The 17753-nt window shown below is 39.2% G+C and overlaps 1 protein-coding gene across 1 annotated transcript in view; it reads left to right on the forward strand.

Moving 5' to 3' along the window:
• Nucleotides 1–8615: 8615 nt before the first annotated feature.
• The window catches only part of syngap1b (synaptic Ras GTPase activating protein 1b), a 77836-nt gene continuing 68698 nt past the window's right edge, over nucleotides 8616–17753 (forward strand). Inside the window, exon 1 of the mRNA XM_085423840.1 lies at nucleotides 8616–8701. The gene's annotated coding sequence lies outside the window, so the exon portion shown is untranslated. The remainder of the gene's footprint in view (nucleotides 8702–17753) is intronic.

Below are 17753 nucleotides of genomic sequence, written 5' to 3' on the forward strand. Positions count from 1 at the left end.
AATTTTTCTTATAAATTGAATTTATTGGGAAGCTGCAGTTAATTACATCTCCTGATAAAACATTCCTTCAAAGGTCAGCGACAGCATCCTTCTTTTAAATTATACTGACATGACGTCGACATCACTTTAGACCATCAGGCTTTCTTTAATGCAGACCCACAGCTGTTGAATATTGATCCAAGCTGCAATCTCTGGGGCTAAAGAAATGAAGCCAGTGTTGAGGTGAGTGAGTCACCATAAAGCCCCATGTTAAACTCAAAGTTTTGAAAAACACATAAATGTGTTACCAGCGTATTACGAGAAATAGCTTTTATTTATTTATTTATTTTTGTAGCTTACCAGTTAAAGTTTGCTATATCGAGGGTATGACTGACACACAGCTGTAGCTGAAGCTTGTTCTCTTGAAGTAGAAATATTCCTCAAGGTCACTTCTGGAACACTTGCGTTGGTTGTTTTAAATCAAAGACCAATATGGTTATTTTGTTGGACGTCTAGTTCTATCTTGGATATTTCACACGATAATCAATAAACTTGACTTGAGGGAACATCATCTGTACCAAATGTCTCGGTTTACTTAGTAGTTGGACTAAACTGAAGGACTTTCAAGCTGTCCTGACCATCTCTAGAGAAACTTTTAACATGACTAAATAAAGTTCTTCCAGCATTTGTTGTCATTTGGAAAACTTGTAGCCTGCACAGGCTCCCATCATATGCTTGGCATTAGAACAAAATGGCCTGCCTGGATACACCAAAGGCTCCAAATGTAGCCAGCGACATCATTTTGAGTCCCTGTGCTGTAAATGCCAATGTGGAGGGAAATGTGTAGCCGTGACTTATAATGTAGTCAAAACTCTGAATGGAAAATATTTCTTTGGTTCAAGCTATTTTTTGATCTTCTTTCTGATCATTTTTAAAACATTTATTCAAGTAATATTGAATGCTATCCAATTCAGAGTGCTGCCAAACTGATCGGGGATATTACACAGTATTACTCAGACAAAGGTTAAAAAGTACGGAAAATGGCTGTGTACACATGACAGTCTGTTCTAGTCTGGCATACTCCAGACCTCATTGTCACCATGCTTTGGCATTAGACTCAGTAAGGTGGCACTGTGCACATGTTCAGTTCTGTCCTCCTTGCTCAACCATCCATCATCCCGTCACAGAATACAAGACTTTCTCAGTAGCGCTCCTTACAATGCAACACCCAGCCCCCCTCCCAGTTCTCCATTTTCTCCTCCAGCCCTTCAGGAGTCTGGCTGTCACAGCATGTTTCCTGTTACAACTCTTCTGATTCCTTCCTCTCCTGTCAGCCCAAACCTCCCGTTATCTATCCATCTGAAACACGAGCCGGTGTCTGCTCTGCAGCAGTTCAACTGGAATTGGAGCTGGTTGCACTTGGTCAAGTTCAGACTGACAGGAAAGTGGTGGGAAGGTCTGGTATACATGGCGGTATGAGATGAACTCATTTGACTTCAGAAAGAACTGGTTGCATAAGAGTTGGGCTCTGAATACTTTGTCTATTATCACGACTAAAACATATTTCCATGTCAGTGTTTTGTTCCAAATCGTCTGTCAAGCAAAAGTTAAAAAAAAAATCATCATTATACGTTTCTGCTTTGGCAACCGTAGTAATGAAAAGAGTCAACGTGACTTTGTTCTTGAGTGGCAGACGGCAAACAGAGTTACAAAGAGCAAGAAACTGCAGGAATCCCTCACCAAGGCATATTCAAGGTCTCTATTAAAATGCAGTCATCTTCTGTTATGTCACTTTATATACACAAGAAAAGCCAGTTCACTTATGCTGGTCTTAATGTTATAAAATTATCAGTGCAAAGAAGCAGACACCCTGCAGGTCTATCTGCACAATCAGGAAGGCATACATTCAAATCTACGTTTAGGAATCAAATTAACAAGATACTAAACTTTGAATGTAGTCATAATGTAACAGTTAATTGAATTTCGGGCGGTCAGATTGAGCACATTCTTTTATTACTATGAATTTCTATTTGAGTGCTTTAACGATATTCACAGTGTCCCTTTACATTGAAACACTCATGAATAACTTAACAATATTAGGGTTACACTATAAGGGCATAAGGTTTAATTACTCAGTCTTTGTTTCTACTACGATACTGAGGAGCCTTAGTTATCATTGCTTAGGAGAAAACGGTTTGCAAATGGAGCAGTAATGTCAGAAGGGCTTTTCCATCCACAGGAGCCTTAATCTCAGGGATGGGATAGTTTCCGAGTTTTGACCTTAAAGAAATATTTCTGAGGGAAAATACTAACTTATTTCTTAGATAAGAAGATGAGCCTTCTCTCATGTCATGTGAACCTTCTGTCAGCACCCTGGTCACTTAGCATATTGACTGAAAATAGGGAAAATGCTAGTGTGGCTCTGTCCAATGATAGCATGCAATCTCTTTAAAGAAAAAGAAGGAAAAGAGGAAAAACATGTTGCAGCTTTGCAGGTGTTTATTCTTCCACTGAGGGCTCCATGCAAGTTGACTTCAAATTTGAAAATAATTTCTGGGAAATCAGCAAAAGGAAAATTTGTTTTTAAATGTGTCATTATGTACTATTATGTGAATACCATGAGCTGGTGCATTGAGATAAACAGCTGGTGACACTGATTGTTCAGTCAGGTGCCATTAAATCTGTGCTTAAAAGGGCACAGCCATATATAATGAGAGGGGCAGATAAATGGCAAATTAGATGAATAATTACATTGTAAACAACATTAAAAACATGTTTCTAAAACACCAGTTTCAAAATGTTGGGGCAGTGTGTAAAATGTAAATGAAAAAATATATATAATGACTTGCAAATTTTAGAAATCCATATTTTGGTCACAATAGAGCAGAGAAAACATTGAATGTTTTCTCTGCTCTATTGTCCCATTTTAAGAAAAATATTAGATTCTTCTGAATTTACTTTTCTGCAATAGCTCTCTGTGTTTCCCATCAATTCCATGTTTCCCACTGTGTAACATCCACTCTTCTTTTAACAACAATTTATATATACATTCTGTATATATCTGGGAATTTATAAGAGCAATGTTGTCCACTGTTGTCAGATCCTTTGTTTATTGTCCCTGTAACAGTCCTGTGTCTTCTTTGTTAAATGTCTACAGTTGGTGAAACGTCTGGACTCAAGGCTGGACAGTTCAACACCTGGACTTTTCTGATACAGTGATGTGGTCTTTAGCATTGTCTTGCAATGTGGAATCCCTTTTAGAGCATATGTTGCTCTAAAACAAACCTTTCAGCATTGACTACAATCTCATAGGCACTACTGTACTCTCATACCATCAAAGATGGGAGCTTTTGAACTCCTCTTTAATCCAGAGGATGCACATTCAGTGTTTTAGAAAAATAATTTAAATTCATCTGACCACAGAACAGCTTTCCACTTTGCATCAGTCCATTTTCAGCGAGCTTACAGATGCTTGCAAAGAGAAGTTGGGTTAGCAGCATAATGCTGTTGTTACTGTCCTGGATGCAGTTTGCACTTTACCATCGTACTCTCTTCCTTTTATGCAATAAAAATAAAATTAATATTGGATGCTCATATCCACACTTACAGCTCTACTATTTTCCTCCCCCAGCACAAAAACTGAAATCAGCTGATTGCAGCATGAATTCAAGTGGAACCGATGAGCGGAATCAATGGGCAAGCAGACCCACAATTCCAGGGAAATGAACGCTTACCCGATTCCCATCCCTAGTGACAGAGCTTAAACCTGCATTTGTGGATGGCATAGTGAGTGTTGACAGAATGATTTCTGGGAGTTTTCCTGAGCCTATGTACTGATTTCCATGCAGAGTCGTGGCTGTTTTTACTGATTTCTGTGAGATTCTCCATATTTTGTGAATCTTTTGATGATTTATCATGTGCTGTAGATGGTGAAATATTCAAATTATTTATAATTTTATGCTGAGGAACATTATTCCTAAATTGTTCCACAGTTTGGTGGATCTCTGTCTTTTACACTTGGTATACACCTAATGTTACTGACCTGTTGCCGTTTAATTTAATTAGTTACAAAATGTTCCTCGAGTTGTTTCTTTTTAATGTCACATAATTTTTGAGGTCTTCCATTAGTGCACATTAGGACAAGGTGTTAAAATTGAGGCGATGCAATTAATACACTTTATACTTGTGGATTTTTAATACTTAGAGTTGTCTCCAATTTATTAAACTCAGTTTCTGTCATCATCAAGACATTACTGCCACGCTAACAAATTTCCATGGGGTAGGGAATTTGAATTTTTCTCTGCTCATTGACTCGAGACCAATGTCCATACATCCATTTTCGTCACTGCTTATCCAGTTCAGGGTCACGGGGAGCTGGAGCGTATCCCATGACCCCGAGAAAGGTCACCAGAAGCTAATGTTTCCACCTGATTTTAACATCTTCTTTAGCTGATGATAATGTACAGACAATCCAGCTTGGTCAGGGATTAATCTAAGGACTAATGACTGACCTACCAGCATGATGGTCGGGACTCATGTCAAGTATTTGAACCACAGAGGAGTTACAGTATCTTTCCTGTTTCCCATTCCTCATTCTAAGCTAAACATCTTCTGTTAGTAACCTTCTATGTATAAGAAATAGTTTTTCTCATTTAACTATCAGCAAAAAAGTGAATTTTTATTCTTTTAATTTTTCTTTGTAGTAATTGTTACGCCTTGGGCATTTTATCAAAGAACCAGATACTTTCTCGCACAGCTGTTTATCACCTATATTTATGATTCATCTCAGATGGCCCGTGTTTCAAAAATGAACACCCCCCACTGAATCCTGGGGCTCATTTTACAACAGTAATTCGTGAGCAATGCTGACATGCAGGAACAGGGAAAGTGTAAAGACTAACACAAGGAGGAAAATATCTCATATCGCTGAAGTTTGTTTTTAAAAAAAGGTGAAACGGCACCTAAAGAAATCTGTTTCACTTTTAAGAACTTCATGAGCCACTTTAGAAACAACAACCTCAAACTATCTTGCGTAGCTACAGGCCAAACCGTATGAACACAATCTGATTAATGCTTTTTGGGACACGTTGACTTCCTGACTTGCTTACATATGGATTACTCGGGTATGATTTTGCACATTTACCAGAGTTGTAAAAGCTTCCAATTTAAATGTTGGTTTTAAGCAGATTTGACACAGAAAATGAAAGGTAATGGGAAAAATGTGCACAAGAGAAGGCCGTGGAGATCCATGCAGCATAAGAAAAAGAAGAAGCAATGGATGAAAGGAGAGTACAGAGCGAACAGGAGGAGGAGAAAAGGAAAAGATTACTACCATAGTACATCAGGCTTAGCTTCACATCCTTAATGGTAACTATGGAAATAATTATAGAGCAGACAGACAGACTGCTAGAGAGAGTGTGAGCTTCAGAGAAAGAGAAGGAGAAAGGGAGGGCAAAAGACAACGGGAGAGGAGAAGAAAAGGAGAACTATGGGGGGTAAAGTAGCTGAAAATGTTTGCTGGAATCCCTAAACTGTGTCTCTAATGATTGGTGATTGCTTAAAGATCAGATGCACAGGGATGACGTGTAGGTTAAACCCTCACAAAGCCAGTTTAACCGCCTTCTTACAGCAGCTGCAGAATATGCTGTGACATCTTTTATGCCTTATGTTAATCTTTCCTTTGATATGAAACTGCAAGATATCTTAGGTGGGGGGGAAAAGCATCAACAGCATGGAGGTCATATTATTTTTATCCACCGTTATATCTTACCAGCGATAAGGGGGCTCTAGCGTGGTGAGTACAGCAATAGTACAGTGTCATAATAAAACGGTGCTTTAAAAAGTTGTTTCAAACGCACAGTTGTCATGGAAACAGATCTAAGATACTCTTTCCCCCTCTGAAAGTGCTCATTGCTTATCATTACTGAAAGCCCAATCAATGGAGATGTCATTAACAGTGAAATAAAAAAAGTACTTAATGTCGCCTACATCAAAGTCAGATACATTGAGAAGTAAATTAAAGCTCCTGATGGATTTAGATAATTTGTTTATGCACTTATAAAAAGCAGCATGCTGTTGGAAATCAGCAGGGGTCAAGTGTGGCTTGGATAGAGAAATTAGCTGTGCAGTTTTTAATTTTGATTGGTCATGATTTGCCCGTGGGTGTGTGACAGCATGCATGGGCAGTTGGTACAGGACTGGTGGTTATACAGTATATTATGTGAGTGATAATATTGCATGCTTCCCACACAGTTGCCCCTGGCATGTACGTGTGTGTGTGTCTGTGTGTGTGTGTGTGTGTGTGTGTGTGTGTGTGTGTGTGTGTGTGTGTGTGTGTGTGTTAGCGGAAGGTGAAAGGTAAACAGAATAGACCGAGAGAGGAAAGGAAGATAGGAAGAAAGAGGGGAGTGTGGAAGCGAGAGAAACCACTCCAGGTCCCAGTCGGGAACCAAGCAGCCCCACCCCTTCTAAACATCTCTCTTCCTATTTCTCTCTCTCTCTCTTTTATTCTCTTTGCTGCTGGAAACAGAGAGAGGCAGCGAGAGAGGGAGAGACTGAAGCGCAGGGCATCAGAGCACTGCTGCTCCCTGCCTAAACTGAGCTGCTGTCCACCTGTGCGGGATAATCTCCGTCCAACCAGCAGCCAGGAGACACTACAACATCCACCGTTTGCCAGGCAGATTACTTAAGGGTGAACCGCCGTTTGGTGGAGGAATACGAGGGACTAAGTTGCCATTACAGCCTCGTTTTTTTTGGGTTTTTTTTTTCCGCGTGCTGCTTGTCAGCTCCTGCCAAACGTTCAGTTTGTAGGCACTGCAGCTTTTAGACTACTTTATTCAGTGGCGCTTAGCTGTTTCTTGGCCACTCTCTCTCTCTTTTCTTTCCATAACGGTCTGTGTTTTTGGTGATTGTCCACACATTTCCGCCTGCATTTGGAAACTAAAGCTTCCGTTTGAATTCTTTCTGCTTGCTCGCTGGCTCAATGTTGGAGTTGTCCGATGAGAGCGAAGCGCCTTCGCTAAGCTTGCACATATAGAAAGGCGGACCTATTGCGCGCCGCACCGCTCCTTCACGCGCACATGGGCTCAGACGCGCACGCTCACACGCACGTGCACACACGGCTGCAACTCCAGACATGCAGCTGGTTCCCCTGTGTGTGCACACCTTAGCTTCTGAGTGCCGTTAAACTCCAGAGCTTAGCACAGATAAGCGTTTAGCTTTCACCCATCCATCCTTGCCAAGTTCTTTCTGATATGCACAAGGGGGACACCCGCTAAAGGAAACCATCGCAGAAACCATCTAAAAGATGAGAGAAATTGGCCTCAGCGGATTTCCCGTCGGTCACCGGATTTGTGAGTGCAGGGTCGGGGCGGAGGGCACCGGGGAGAGAGGACAGGGAGAGGCCGGGGAGGAGGAGCTCTCATCCGGACTGCCCGCCGCGGAACAGCCGCTGCTGCCGTGCTCAAGAAGCAGGCTGCTGCTGCCAGGGGAAGGCGGGGGGAGGATGAAGAGTGCCTCAGTCTGAAATTATAACACTCAGCTGGCTTTGGGAGTGTTTGTTTTCTTGCATTTTACCTCTCACTAATTAGTCTGAAGATGCGAGATAACGAACAGTGGCCTACTTAATAACTGTCATCCGTTCTCTCACCGGTGTGGCACTTTTGGGTCAGCTTAAAGGTAAATTCAGCACTTTGGTGAAGTGAAGGCCTGCAGTTGTGAATTTACCTGTGCAGTGGCTTTTGAAAGGACATCCTCCCACTTTACTAATTTCAACTTTGTGATTTTCTTTTCGTATTAGTTTAAGGTGTTTGTAGTAATATAAGTCAGACCTATACAGAATATCCTATTATCATTATAAAGGGACGTCTAGTGTGTCTGTGATACTCAGTAGTGGGTTTATAGTCGCTATATTGGACTTAATGGTCATTTCTATCTCTTCAATATTACTAGGATACAGTATTTCTTTAGAATAGCCAATATAAATACATAGTTTATAATTTTCTGTGATAATTAAATAGTATTGTATTTATATTTATTATAAGATCACTAAAATTCCTTTTGTACTCCCATATATGTAGATACCTTGAAGGAGCCCTGTTTCCAGGTGCCTTGATAGTGGAGGTTGGCAATTCATCATTTATTAACCTACCGAACTGTCTATGAATTATCAGAAGTCATGATATGATTTAAGGCCAACATGGTAGTGTTTTTGCTGTATTGGGCTTTTGTAGTGCAATTTCAAGTTCTCTTGCTTCGTTTTAGTTCGAGTCCTCTTGATTCCTTTTTTCCTAGGCTGATTTGAGCACTGACTTTTTTAGCAATACTCCTCTGTCTGGAACTCGACCACAGCCTTATAAACCCACCAGAAGATGGTCACCTGCTTATCAAACAGTATGACAAGCACATGTGTGTCCTAACACTCGGTGGCAGATGCTGTTTGCAGATACACCAACACGCTCAGTTATTTATAGACATTAATATCACTGTGTGCTTTTGGAGTATCAGTTCAGAACAAGTGCCGATGCTCGACGGAATGTAACCCAATCTACGGAGCTTCAGAAGTTTCAGTCAGACGCAGAGACTTGGAGGAATACAGGCTGAACTCATCTTTAATAGCAGCTGGCAGCAGCTGACTGTGGGGGTCACAGACTGTACACTGGAAGTGCAGAGACACTGTCTTTAGAAGTTTGGACACAAAGCACAAGAGCCCCACCTGATCTAGGTAGGACATCTTTTTGTTTCATATTTGTTGCACTAAAACCTCTGCATATGCACATCCAGCTCATTATAACATCTGATGCAGGTGTACAATTTGAATTTTAAAATAGTCCTCTCTGCAGAAATACATCACTATGGCCGAACTGCAGTTTTGAAATTATAAGCTTGATTACGGCACTGATCTGAGCTTTTTTCTGAGAGGGTGTTTCAGTTTTACCAGTTCAAAGTGTCTAATTTTGGAAATAATTTTGTGAACTTACTTAATGAAAATGCATAAAAAGCTGTTTCCAAGTGTGCTGTAAATGCACTCCTAATCTTCACCCTATTTGCACTCATCTCTTGTACAATGACATCACTTTCGTCTGTGTGTTTCTGCTGGTTTGTCGTCATGCTCAAGAGCACAAATAGTCCACCACTTCCCATCTGCTGTTGCCTCACATGCAGTGCAATAATACAGCAAAAACCCAGCATAAAACAGTGTTTGTGTTGCTCAATTTAATGCTAAAAGTTCATATTTCTTAGCTTTAATTAACTCTTTATTCCAATTAAAACAATTTGCTTGATGGGAGAGGGCTGTTTGGGTTATGGGGTTTAAAGGTTTGATGGCTCCTGATGTTCTTTTATTGCTCTGTGGGGAAAATTGCATGTGAAGTAAATAATGTACTGTGACAAGCATTGTCCTGGTAAATCAGATCAGACCGTACTCTCTTCCCTTTGGTCTAAAAATCAAATATTTCCCACAAGAAACACAAGCTGGATCCAAAATTAGACCTTTCATTTCTTTGTGTTAAAGCTGCAGTAGGTGTGTTTGCAGAGAATAAGAAAGACAATCGCCCACCCCTCTTTCTACTTCCCACAGACACGAAGGCAAAAGCAATCGGTAGGCAGCTGAGTGACAGCTCTGAATGAAGCTCTCCTGCTCAAAAGTTTACCTCAGATTCCCAAAACACAGCATTAACAGTGACGGCAAATAGGAGAGAAATAGCCCTATCAATAAAACCAGGACTCTGACATTATATTACTCATTTCTTCTAACCCTGCGGGGGAATTGCATTTGCCTGATTCAAACAAAATGTCAACTTATAAAAATCTGCCTATGATAGTTTTAGATAATGGGAGCACATAAAATAAAATATCTTGAGCTGAAGCATTAGAAAGAGCAACGGTAGAAACAAAACCATATATTATATTAGTGGTTTGTGGATTGTGAAACTCGTTTTACCTAGCAAATCAGCTTTGAGAGTACAAAGGACTGTCCAGAATTTTGGTTAACTGCCAGCTTGGCTCATACTGTTTATGTAGAGTAGAGAAACTTGTGATCAGCAGTGAAAATGTGTCATTATTCAGTTGTTGGCTGGTGCTTCTTTCCCATTCTGTGTTATTTTTTTCAGATTTGGTTACAATGACTGATCCATGAAAGGCCCATTATTTAACAGCACATCTGAGTTTTTGGTTTTCAGATTTCAGCTGCTGTGTAATGTTCACATTATTTCTGTATGAATTAGTTTATTTCTATTTTAGACTTGTGCAGGGTTTTGCATCCAGACTTTTGTACGACTGTATATAAAGGATGAACATATCACATTGCAAGTGGTTTCTAGACCACTGGATTATCTTGAAGAGAGCTGCAGTGTTCATTTTTGGAGCTAGGAGTAAATTAGGACAAGTGGGTGGAGTGCTGAGTTATAAGTTATATATACATAAGCAGTATGGGTTCAATGCAAAGATACACATAACTGCTAATTAGCACTAGATTAGGGAGACCAATAAAAAAACAGAATTTAACAATTCAAAACTGAAGCACAAGCTTCTTTGCAGGCATCTCATGTCATTTTCCACACAATTCTATTAAAGTGCTCTACAAGGCAACAACACCAGGAATACAGAGAAGTCCAGTTCAGTGACTCTCATTGGTGGAGCTGACACCAACAGGGTATAACTGTCTGTGTCAGGATAGCTGTCAAACCAGTATCCACCCCCACTCGTTTCAGAGTTGGTCTGCAGGGAAAAATCTAAAGAGGCTCAAATAGTTTTGTGTAGCAGGCTGTAAACATGCTTTTTAATGTAAGGTTGGGAATTTTGATTCATCTTTATATGAAGTTTTGTATTGATTGATTGAATACCTATTAGATTAAAGAGGTAATGTTATTACTTTGCATCCGTAAACTTATAGGACTTGTGATGAACACATTTAGTAAGCAATGCTGCAACAGTGACAAAGAAATGAGAAATGAATTATGCAACGTTTTCACCATAGGCTGTGTTTTTGTACAAGACTACAAGAAGTTATGTGATGTTTGCCTTAATCATGCCATCTCACACTTTTGAAACTGGGCGTTATGAATGAGGGGCAGATTTGACCAAGAACCAAAGGGCACTATGCACACTAGGGCCAAGCAGATGGGTGGATGTTCTGCAAAGGATGATTTTGTTGTATGCTTGTTCTTTTGTTTTGATAATTTAAGGGTCTGCCTACTTACGAATTTAAATTGGTTTGTCATGAGTCAATGGTGCAGGTCAAAGTCAGTTCAAAAATCATATTTAAGAAGCAGAATAAAAATTGTATGTAGAGTTTGTAATCGTCATCTGGGACTATCTAAAGGTCAGAGCCAGTGAAACCTGGAACTTTATGGTTGTTAAGTACAGAGGATGTAACTAAACCAACTTGATTTTTGTGTGCAACAGCTTTATGGGATAACAAGCTATCCCAGAGCCCATGCTTCTTTTGCTGCATGTTGCTAGCTCTTCTCCAACACCAACTCACAGGATGTGCACCCTGAAGCAGGGTTTACATGTATGCATTGCTTCAATCGTCAAGGCTTCACTGCCTTGTTTGGAGGGATGGCTTTGCTGCAATTATCGTCATAGCAACAACATATAAGATATACTATATGTTATCCTTACTTGTTTGTTCAGTTAAATGCTATAAGTGGTGTCAACCGTCATCAGATTACCTAAATTAGGTCCCTTAAAAACGTTTTGCTCTGAGCGAGTGTGTGCGGAGTCTGTCTGCATAAACTGTTTACACAAAGTTTTCAATATCTCCCAAAAATGAATGTGTCTCTATAGCAGCAAATTGGTAATCACTTCCTAAAGCAGAGAGTTGCTTATCATCTGTTTTATTGTAAGTGGGACTGTAATGTAGAGAATACATTAATGCTGCACTGAATAAGATTTGAAACGAGTGACTGGAGAAAAAAAACTCTTCAGTTTTTCTTCCTTTCTTTCTTTTTTTTAGCAAGGTTATAAATCAAGAAGTAGACACAGTGTGCTGGACATTTGGATTAATGCAGGTTTCAGGGCACTTCTTTATGGCCTATATGTTAAAGACTAGAGGCTTCTAGTTATATGTATCTTCATCTGTATGTATTTTTAAAAAAAAAAAACTAAAACCCCAAAAGTGTCAATAATATGCAGGAAAACAAATGATACTTTCAAATGAAATGTATATATTAATGTGGTGCTACTACAGTCATGGAATAATGTGTTTTTGCTGCAAAGTTGGAATAACAGGAGACTTTTCTTCTCTTTCTATTCTGCTAATACTGCCTAAAAGCAGCGTTACACCCCTCCCTTCATATAAATGCCAACATCTTTCAGACTCTACTTCTGTTTATGACACAAGTGCTCTGAAAAATAGAAGTTAAGCCCAACATTAATAAAATTCTGAGCTGAGCCACAGAGGTCAAGTGTTTTCATAAACTGAGTACTCCTTGTGACAAGCGAGCTGCATTTAATTTGTAGAATTGTCCCTGTTATTTGTCAAAACTGTCCTCCCAAAATGAGAGATGAGACCGTCAGCCAATTCAGCAACTGCAGAGACGTTACTTACAGTATGCTTATGTAACAAAGTCCTTTATTGGCCATATAATTATGAGCGATTTTGGTTACAAATGAGAGGTAATTATGGAAGCCTGTTTCTGCCACAAAAAAAAAAAAGGATCCACAACTCAAAATTTTGAGTTATTTTCTCAAAATTTCAACTTATTAACTCAAAATTTCGACTTACTTTTCTCAAAAGTTTGAGGTAATAAGTTGAAATTTCGAGTTAGCACTGCCAATCAGTAATCTACGTGGATGACATCATTTCCTTGTTACCGGGAAGCTGAAACCCTCAGGTACAAATGCTACAGCTAAGCTACCGGTATTACATCCAGTCATGAATGCACAGGTTGCTGATTATTTTCAGCGTGGCTTCAAAAGTGATGAAATCCTTGTGTTATTAGCTGAATCACATTCAGGCGTTACTATCAGCAAACGTACTCGCGAAAGCCCCAATTTGTTGCGATCTGGTTTTGAGTGTGCATTCCTCTGCGCCGTTTGCTTCCAGGTAACAAGAAAGTGACCTTATTCACGTAGATTACTGATTGGCAGAGCTAATCTTGAGTTATTAACTCGAAATTTCGAGTTATGGATACTTATTTATTTATTTTTATTTTTTTGTGGCGGAAACGGGCTTCCGTAGGTAATAGTGTTTTGGTATAGTCGTGGCAAAAAGTCTGAATAGATGGATCAACTTATCACATGCATCTAAATTTAATGGCCAATGCAATGTTTTGCATATGTTTTGCCTAATTATTGATAGTGCAAGATAGTTAGCTTTTGGATTAACTCTAGTCCTAGACTATAAACATTTTTCATTTTTCAAGCCAACTCATTTCATTTTCAGGAAACTTGATTTAAGCTCCTAAACATGAAATGTGCCCTGCTGATCCTGTCACTGTTGTGAGGTATATTAAGTAAGGAGATGTTTGCCTAAGCCTAAGCAAAAGAAAATTTTAAAAACACCAGAAAAGTCTTAAACTCTTGGCTTACAGTTGGATGTTAATGTGATTATACACACTCATCTGCAGATTTTTATTAGTCATCATTCTCCCTCATCTGGAGCAGTACGCTCCATGTGCTTAAAATGTGCTTAGAATGTGTTCTGACCAAGTATGAGATGATTAAGTCCAACAAGAATAAATCCCTTACTGAAGGAAGTCTTGCAGTTTGACTGCTATTTGATCCAGGCAGATATTTGAAGGCCCATTTTTTCAGTGATTAGGGAGAGAGCCATAACTTTAATTTCAGTGATCACTGAGGCATAACAGCTGCACGTAAAGAACCACCAATCAAATCCATCAACAAATCATTTTAGAAGTTTAGTGATTTTTCCCAAAGCTTTTGTCCCCATAATTTATACTCCCTGGGTATTATTTGGTATATCTTTTGTTTCATGCCAAATCCATTTAGTTGGTGAAAGGCCAGTTCGGGACTCATCTACTACAAACCCATGCTGTGTGTTGCAGTATGCTGTTTCATATTGTCTTGCTGAAATAAGCAAGGCTTTCCCTCAAAAAGGCATTGTCTGAAAGGAAGCATATCCTGCTCTAAAACCTTACAAACCTGCAATGATGGCGCCTTCCCAGATCTGCAAGCTGCAAGTTCAGTAAGCACTAACCCATATGGAAAAGAAATAGTAAAAACTTATATGTGATTACTCATGAAAGTGGCCACTTTCTCATTACTTTCATATATTGTTTTAGTAAGTATCCAAAACATACAAGTTTCATTATATAATTTTTCAAGGGATCTTATATCTGTTTTCACTCTTATATGCTTTTCATACAAGTTTCACACAAGACAGATACAAACTTTATTTAGATTTATATATATCTTTTCCATGTGGGAATGCAGAGATCAGTCAGAGATGGAAAATACAAGATTTTAGAAAATGTGAAAGCATTTTACAGAAAGCAAAGTTAAATGCAGACTGTGCAAAGCGGAGTCCTTCCATGACAGCACTACTGCAGTGCACAAGTATTTAAAAAGCCTGCACCTTGGAGCTGTGACGTTAACACTGAATAGGTCAGTTTTAGAGAGTTAAGCGTTGATACATTGTTTATGTTAATGTTTGTACGGTAATGTTTACGTTAGCTTACCTGTTGGAAACTTCTCTTGCTTGCTAAGTGAACACCAGTTCAGTCTTTGTTAGCTAATGAGCCAAGCCAATAGCAAACCATTAAACAGGAGGGGCTACATTGTCCCCTACTTAATTTTTTTTTTCTCACATTAATTTTAGCGTTTATTCTGAATAGTAAACCTCTTCCACCGAAAGTTAGGTAGTTGATCTATGGGTTGGACCAGATCAATAATTAATTATATATATATATATATATATATATATATATATATATATATATATATATATATATATATAATCAGTTAAACTGAATTCATGAACTTAATCATCTCTAAACTTTGGAAACTTGGAAAATAAAATTATTATTTTGATTTTTATTATTTCATATGTTTCTTGGGTCATTTTTTTATTTGCTGTGGGACAAGACAACAGGGTGATAATTACAGGTGTGCAGACTTAAGCAGGTGAGGTATTGGAGCCTAGAACAGGAGGTTTGCCCACAAGACGCGGAGATTTGAGTTACTCAAATAATCTTTAACTAATCGACTAATCGAAGAAAAATTTGGCAGGTTAGTCAACTATCAAAATAAGCATTCTGGATCATGTTCCTGAGTCCATGCTGTGATTTCAAAGACAGGATTATGCCTTTTTTTAATGCAGTGCCGCCTGAGGGCCTGAAGAAAAAATACTGATTTCTGGCCTTGTCCCTTCTGTACAGAGATTTCTTCAGATTCCCTGAATCCATTGATATTATGTACTTTAGATGATGAAATATTCAAAGTTTTTGAAATTTTTATGTTGAGGAAAATTGTTCTGAAATTGTTCTACAACGTGTAGTGTTTGCAGAGTGGTGGTCTTCTGTGCTGCCTCTCTGAGATGCATGTTACTGACCTGTTGCCAGTTAACCTAATTAATTATAAAAAGCTGCTCCAGCTCTTTCTTTGTAGTAACACTTACTTTTTTGAGATGTGTTGCTACCATGTTTTCAGTGAAATAGTAAAATGTCTCAAAATTTCATATGCTTTTGCAAACCATTGCATTCTGTTTTTATTTACTTTTTACCCAAAAATCACAATTTTGGGTTGTGCATTGCTTTACAATGGCCCAAAACTTGAACATTTAGCACTGGGAGTCAGTGCAGATGACAATCCACTTGTCACCACTGTTGTTTGTTGGCTTGTGAGTGTTGATGATTCCACAGCAGAGCTGTGAGGCGCAGCTTTGGAGACAAACATAATTTGGACTCGTTCCTTCAAACTCTTTGTCACAAATTGATCGGTCATCATTTAGGAACATCTGTTAGCCTTGATTAACGAACGATCTTTCCCTCTTCTGGTTCTCTGTTGTTATGTGTAGCTCCACCCACAGTGAAAGTCAGGAAAGATACAGAAAATAAAACCAGTCTTCTTTTTTTTAAATCCCAAAACTTCCAAACAGTAGACACAGCTCTCTTTTCTTCATCTTCCATCTGTTTTCACTGTGTTTCAGTGTGGCAAAAAACCCTCCAGCTGTTAACAGACTGTTACCCAGCATGCAGTTTGGTGATGGTAATTTTGGTAATTTTGCAAATGTGCAGTTATTACTGTTAGAAATACTTTTTGTTTCACAGATTTTGTGTGCCGTGATGTTTTGTACTGTTTAAAAAAACTTGTGAATAATAAATGTTTATCTTGCAATAATTTTTTTTGCACCAGTTGACTCAAAGTACAAGTGAGAAGGGTGTATATTCACAAATTGTATTATAATATGATATCTCCATAATGTATCAAAACTAGCTGAAAAGTGTCCACAAAAGTTAAAATTGGTGTACCGCCCTGCACTAACAAAATACTTGTGTGAACCAAACCAAACGCTCTGCAGCCTCTCAGACAGTGATATTGCTATTTGATCAGTCTTTTTATTTTTCATCTTTTAATTTTGTATCCGACTTCATCAGACTTCATGAATTGACAATTTTTCCTTGTTTGATGTGGTATATTGCGAATTACATATTGTTTGGTTTTGAGGGTTTTGTCAGCTAATCATGCAATAAGTCACAGACTAATTCATTATTACAATAATTGTCACTTGCAGCTGTTCCCATCACCCTCAAAAACACTGTAGACCAAGGTATGTGACACCTCAGCGAATCGATCCTGACACTGCTGACTGCAGGACTCTAAAAATCACATGCATCGTACACACATAGTGTAGCTGTACCCATTTGGTAATTTTGAAAGCAGAGTGGACATTGTCAGCGAGGTCAGCGTTTGCAGAGAAACGCTGCTGTGTCCCTGCTGCTTCTGTATAAGGGATCAAAATCTGACTCTGTGCCTCTGTCACTCTCCATCTGCACACATGTAGCTCTTTTCAGCTTTAGGATTGAACAGCCACTGCAGGTTTTCATCAGCGCTGCAAGCGACCAACTGATCCAAATATAGTAATTGCAGGGACCGAACCCATTGCGGTGCTAGTGCCTTCCTTTACCCACTGGCCTCTCGATGACAGCGTTTATACATTAAATTATGTAATGAGGGTCCCACATGTAGCTGCTGTACATTCTACTCTAAGTACAGAAGAGACTGCCTTGCATTTGTAGTCACAGTTCATGGATCAAAAGCAAACAGGGAGCCAACCAGCTTTCTATCATAACAAAAGCAAACATACAAAAAGCCCTGAGCGTTTCAGCGCTATTAAGACACCCACTCCCTCTCCAGCCTCCATCTCTGGCTCTTGTGCTCCCTCCCTCTCTCCATCCAACCCCCCCTTCCTTAGTGCAACTCTCAGCCCTCCCTCTCTTGTTACCGCTCCCCCAGATGCATTTCCTCCATTTCGTTCTTTTCCTTTTTCCCTCTGTTCGCCTCTCTCTCTTTCTGTCATCCTCTCTTCACTCCATATAGTCTTGCTCTTGCGCTGTCCCTGCTACTCCTACACGAACACTTACCACTACCACCCACACACACACACACACTCACAGTTCCTTTTCCTTTTTTTTAAAAAAAAAACCAACCTCTTACTCATGTGTGTCTACATCCCTCCCTCCCACTCTTTTAACTCTGTCTCTCTCACTTCTCTCAGAGGGTCTAAGCTGGAAGCGATTGCCACCCACACATTCCCTCTTCAGCTTTCAGCTTGACATCAGATTTACATTCACAATGAACAAGCGCAGCAT

This window comes from Rhamphochromis longiceps, linkage group LG11 (genome assembly GCF_057381845.1).
Source record: "Rhamphochromis longiceps isolate RC_006_pf linkage group LG11, R_longiceps_female_GT1.1, whole genome shotgun sequence".
NCBI lineage: Eukaryota > Metazoa > Chordata > Actinopteri > Cichliformes > Cichlidae > Rhamphochromis > Rhamphochromis longiceps.